Source organism: Myotis yumanensis, unplaced genomic scaffold (genome assembly GCF_028538775.1).
Source record: "Myotis yumanensis isolate MYYU_CA2020_CCGP unplaced genomic scaffold, mMyoYum1.0.hap1 SCAF_9, whole genome shotgun sequence".
Classification (NCBI taxonomy): domain Eukaryota; kingdom Metazoa; phylum Chordata; class Mammalia; order Chiroptera; family Vespertilionidae; genus Myotis; species Myotis yumanensis.
In genome coordinates this window covers 82,358,388-82,364,411 of record NW_027223760.1, presented here as the reverse complement: position 1 = coordinate 82,364,411, position 6,024 = coordinate 82,358,388, and positions in this window count along the sequence as shown.

The following is a 6,024-nucleotide window of genomic DNA, read 5'->3' as shown; positions in this document are numbered from 1 at the left end:
CTCTTTCACTCTCCTTAAAAAGCAATGAAAAAGTATCCTCAGGTGAGAATTAACAAAGAAAACCCAGTAGCATGATATAAAGGAGTGTGGCTAGAAGTGGTCTGAGGAAGTGACATTTAAGTAAAGCGTGAATGACAAGTGGCGAGGCGGCAGAGGACCTGGGAGAAGCGGCATCCAGGCCTGTGCCAAGCTCCTAGCCTGCAGCCCATCGAGGCTGGCTAAGGGGCTAGAAAGAGGGCCAGTGCACAATCAAGTGGGGAGAAGGTCATGAGAAAAGGTCAGACGAGGGAAAGCCCGGCAAGACCCAGCCAAGGACAGAGGAACAAAACAGAATTTCTGCAGATTCTAGCGTGAGCTCTTATTCGGAGCCAGGACACGGGCCATCTCCGCAGCGGACTTCTCACCGTGTGTAGTTGAGCTTGTAAACAAGACTCCTTTGGGAACAACACTGAATCTTTCCTTCTATGAGTCAAGGTACACTTTTGCCTAGAAGCTGCCGGGTATATTAGGCAGAAGGCAATTTAACTCCACCTTTTAATGCTATTTTACAATTGTGAATTTTGAGGAGGAAAAGGAAAGATTTGAAGACTTAATGGGACTACATTCAGTGTAGGACTGGACTACTTACAATAATTACAAATGTAGTTTGAAATAAAAACAGGAGTATGTAGATTGAAAGAAAAGAGATTCACTCCTAGATACTTGTTGGCAAAACATTGTAATTAATAAGGGAGAAGGAGGAGGAGGAGGAGGAGGAGGAGGAGGAGGAGGAGGAGGAGGAGGAGGAGAAAAGAATTCTATATGTACTGGGGGGAGAGGGGTGACGGAAAAATCAGAAAGTAAGATCTTAGAGTTTTCCAGAAGACAATGGATTAAGAGGTACAGTGGGAAAATATTACTTTAGACTTGGTTAAATTCTATTTTCATTGTTAAAGAAATAAAATCATTCTGTGATAGTCAAAGCTTATAGGAAAATAGCATGTATCTATTTCTTCTTGAAAGCTATGCTTACCTACCTATATGCTCCACCTCAGATAGGAATCAAATACAGTGTTAAAAAATAGGCATAGTATAAACTGTCTACCACAAAAGATTGTGTTCAGTGTAAGGGATTACTGAATATTTTATGGTGTTTCACTGTATATGAAAAGCGACTAAAGTTTCACAAAACAATATTTACTCTTACTTTGTGCATGCAATGAAATACACTCTACTATTTCCTATTTTGTTTTGTGAAAACTTGTCAAAAATCATTAAATTGGTTTTACAACCCGAAATTTGGTGGGGGGAGGGGAATCACAGTTGTATTTTATTCCAAAATATAGTACAAGTGGCACAAATAATTAATTAAATGACAGCATATAATTTAAAACAATAATTGGAGTTCTAAACTCTTACTATGTTTCTTAAAACCAGAAAGGCAATGAAAGATGAGCCAAGGAAGAGAAAGTGCATTCTTTGTTGAGGATCAAAGCGGCACTTGTGTTGGGGGTAGGAGCGTGGTGCGTGTCCTGTGGGCTTGGTGCTCTGCTTTAGGTTTCTATCTTCCTCTTTTCTGGTTTATCCATGTGTTTGCGATATCCCCACCCTTAGTTACACATGAGGCGGTTTCCAGAAGATATTGTCCTCTTCAAAGCTTTGAGAAACCACTGGAGAGCAGCAAGCCCACATATTTGCAGTCCCCAGACACCAGAGAAGTGGTGGGCGACGCTGGAGCAGTGATATTTAGTCACTGGAGGAAAGGCCTGGGTGGTGACTGGAAAAATCAGTCCAGGAAGGCCGGCAGCATCTTCTGACCCTGTTATGAATCGTTGATTGATCGTGGGGTCTTCAGGAAGGGAACAGAAGGGCAACCTTCATGGAAAATAGTCCATTTCTTGAAAACAGAGTTTTGAGCCACCACAATAAAGTCACACTCCTCATCCAAACCTGTCACCACAGTCAGATTCATTGAAGGGATCACTGGTCTTAGCAACAGCACGTCATGTGCGTACTAAGAATATTGTTCTCAGCATCCCCCGAAGGGAACTGAGACCTTTGGGAGTAACTGTGCATCAAAGAAATAGAATTATCCGTACCTTCCTCTGTTACTAGGTAATGACCCAGAACTAATACCATTTCCTTGGGTCCCTGGGGTGCATTAGTCCAAGACTCAGTGAGCATGGGATTATGGGACTATTTATCAAAATCTATTGTTGGCCCACGGAGACCACTATACCCACCTTCAATGATTCCCCAGCTCCTGAAAACACAGCTGAAATGTATACCTTTAGCAACAGAACAAAAAAGAAACTCTACACTGGTTCCCTGGCCCGTAAGGTAATGGCTATAAGTTTTTGAAAGACCTTTAAGTTTCTCCTCTTCACCAAAATAGTTAATAAAAATAAAATGACAGACGTGAGTGGCACAAAGTCATGGATGGAGCATTTACCTCTTTCTTTGCTAGGACAAAAGAAGGCTGAGTATTGAGTCTGGGTTACCATAAGCAAAATTAATGAGTGTAATTGTAGCCACTGATCCAAATATAGCTACTTACTGGAGCAAATCAGCAGAGCTCCCAGCAGCTGTCATGCAGTTAATAATTGGGTAGTTTTCTACTTTATTGCAATTAGAATAAATAAAAGGGTGTTTATTTTTTTACCTGGCAGGGATGAAAGTATCCCTTTACTCTCCTGCCTCAAAGTTCCATTGACTTTCTGGGTCTGCACCGCATTGTAGTCTTCCCCACTCGCCCCTTGCACATTCTATTGATGGCATCGTGTTGGTAAGATCTGCACATCAGGATGAGGCGACACCCTGGGAGCTTTCATAACACACATACACTCTGTGGGATAGAAAAAGTCTATAGAACATGTAGGGCCATGATGGCGCCAGCATACCTTCAAACATTCAAGGAAGGAATAACTCCAGTCTTTCACAGACTGTCCCAGTGAGTAGAACTATGGCATGGTCTCTGACTCATTTTATGAGACTGGCATTACCTGGCTAGCAAACCTGACAATGACAGTGAAAAAGGCAATTACAGACTAATCTAACTCATGAATGTAGTGCAAAAATCCTCTACAGAATAATAACAAACAAATCCATCAATGTATAATACACCACCTAGAGTAACACATTTTATTTCAGGAATGCAAAACTGGGGGGGGGGGGGGGTGCGGGGGGAGCAACGAGACTCTCAATTATCTTAAATTGCTGTCCCCAGAAGCAGACCTTGAAACCGGGATTCGAGGGCAATGGATTTATTTGGGAGGTTCCAGAACCACAGAAGGAGGAAGTAAGAGAGAGAAAAGAAGACAGGGTGTGTGGTCAAGCCAGCTATCAGTGTGGGCTTCCTGAGTTCCATCCCATGGGAAACTACGCAAGTGGCGTAAAACTCACACCTCAGACTCATGCCCATCCAAAGGAGAACTTGGAGTATTTAAATGCCAACTCCTGCCATCATTGGTTAAAGGTGGCTGGCCCTGTGGAGAGGACGAGGGAGAAGTAGGGTTATTTCCAGGCATTTTAAACCTGCCTTGCACATGAGCAGAAGTGCCTTCTGTGGATTCTAAGACAGTCTCTAGGAAAAGAACTGCAGATCTTGGCAGTGGGAAGAGCTGAGGCCCGCTGGATATGGACCACAAGTTTCTGCTGCAACATTCACAGCATAGAAAAGAAGAGCATGTGTACATCTCAGTAGATAGAAGAGAGGTGTTCAATGAAATTCAACATCTACTCATGATTGAAACTCTTAGGAACTAAAAATAGAAAGGCCCTTTCTTACTCAAGTAATGGGTATTTTCAAAAGTGTTGTAGCAAACCACATCCTCAATTGTGACACATTGAATATTTCTCCCTTTATATTCAGAAATGAGGAACAAAACAATAAAGCCCACCATCCCACATATATTTACCATATAATAATGTTCTTAGAAGCATTTCAGTGATCCGTAATTAGGAAGAACACAAATGACCATTGATAGTAGAATCTATGATAATAAAAGTGTAATATGCCAATTAGATCGGACAGCCAAACAACGTCATTCCAAATAAAGCCGTGGCGGTGGGGGCTGAGGCAAAGGCGGTTAGTGGAGATCAGGCAGGCAGGCAGAGTGGTTAGGAACGATCAGGAAGGCAGGCAGAGGTGATTATGGGTGATCAGGCAGGCAGGCAGGCGAGTGGTTAGGAGCAACCAGGCAGGCAGACAAGCAGTTAGGGGTGATCAGGCAGAAATGTAGAATGGTTAGGGGCAATGAAACATGCATGCAGAGTGGTTAGGGGCGATCAGGCAGGCAGGCAGGCCAATGGTTAGAAGCCAGAGGTCCTGGATTGTGAGAGGTTGCAGGCTGGGCTGAAGGACACCCCCCACTCCTGTGCACCAGGCCTCTAGTACATAAATAAAAGGATATACTAGGGCTACCTGCAGTGTTGTGAATGGCTCTTAAAGCCATAATTAGTACTTGATTGATTGAAGACACAAGGAGAGACATATGGCAAGATTCCATTTGATAAAATTCAAGAATGTGAAATTGAATCAGTGTCTAATGTGTGCGAGAAAATTTCTCCCAAAATGAAGAAACATGTCACACCTTGTCCTTCCTAACACTAACCAATGGTCCCCTGTTTCATGGGCCTGTTTGGATTTTGGAAACAATACATACTGCAGTCTGGTGCATGGCTCTGATTCATTCACTAAGGGGGCTGAACGTTTTCCAGGTTTGCAGAGAGGGGGAAAGGCCTTTCACCTGGCCCAGGCCATGCAGGAAGTAGTTCTGTCCATCAACACTCATAACTCAACAGGTCCAATGGTGTCCCTTGTCAAGTCCCTTGCAAAGTTCAGGATTCCCTGTGGGGCCTGCAGGAGAAGTGCTGTGAGCATCACATGGCTTATGTAGGAAAGCCTTGCCTTTGGTGGCAAGTTACTCACCTACTTTTATTTTTAATATATTTTATTGATTTTTTACAGAGAGGACGGGAAAGGGATAGAGAGTTAGAAACATCGATGAGAGAGAAACATCGGTCAGCTGCCTCCTGCATACTCCCCACTGGGGATGTGCCTGCAACCAAGGTACATGCCCTTGACTGGAATTGAACCTGGGACCCTTCAGTCCGAAGGCCGACGCTCTATCCACTGAGCCAAACCGGTTAGGGGTTCGCCTACTTTTAAGAAACCATTCACCACTGCCCACTGGTAGAGATTAAATAAATATGGGACTCCAGGCAATTATGCGACCTTTCAGGACTTAGTGTTGTCTATAAAGCCCAGCAAACCACAGCAGCCCGCCACCCAGCAGAAATAAGAAAAGTGAAAAGATCCTGAAGTGCATAAAACCGCGCTCTCAGCTTCCTTATTCTCCCCATGCTGTCAACCCTCAACCAACGGACATTATCATTTCATGAGGAAATAGTTCTCCAATTCAACTTATGGATAATTTTTCAACGAGAAAATGCTCTTCGTTTAAGACAGTGGTTCTCAACCTTCCTAATGCCGCGATCCTTTAATACAGTTCCTCATGTTGTGGTGACCCCCAATTTCATTGTTACAAATTGAACATAATTAAAGCATAGTGATTAATCACAAAAACAATATGTAATTATATATGTGTTTTTCGATGGTCTTAGGCGACCCCTGTGAAAGGGTCACTCGACCCCCAAAGGGGTCGCGACCCTCAGGTTGAGAACCGCTGGTATAAGATATCTAGAAGACATCCAAAACTTGAAATATCCTACAATAGTTCCCTGACGATCAAAATTGTATATATACATATTTGTACAAATACAAGGTATATATCAGCATGTGGTAAAGATGACATTCCAAATCGCTGGGAAAGATTTGTTCTGTAAGCAAATTTGGAGTAATTGATTAATTAAGGTGGGGGGAGGGGGAAATCAAGCAAAATAAAATGAGGGAAGAGTAAATAAAATGGCAGTATAAAACCTAAAATGTATGTAGGTAAAAATCCAAAATCAAAAGAGGTCTTAGGGAAAAACCACTTCAACATACATGATATGCCAAATCAATATCCCTCCATATTTTTTAAA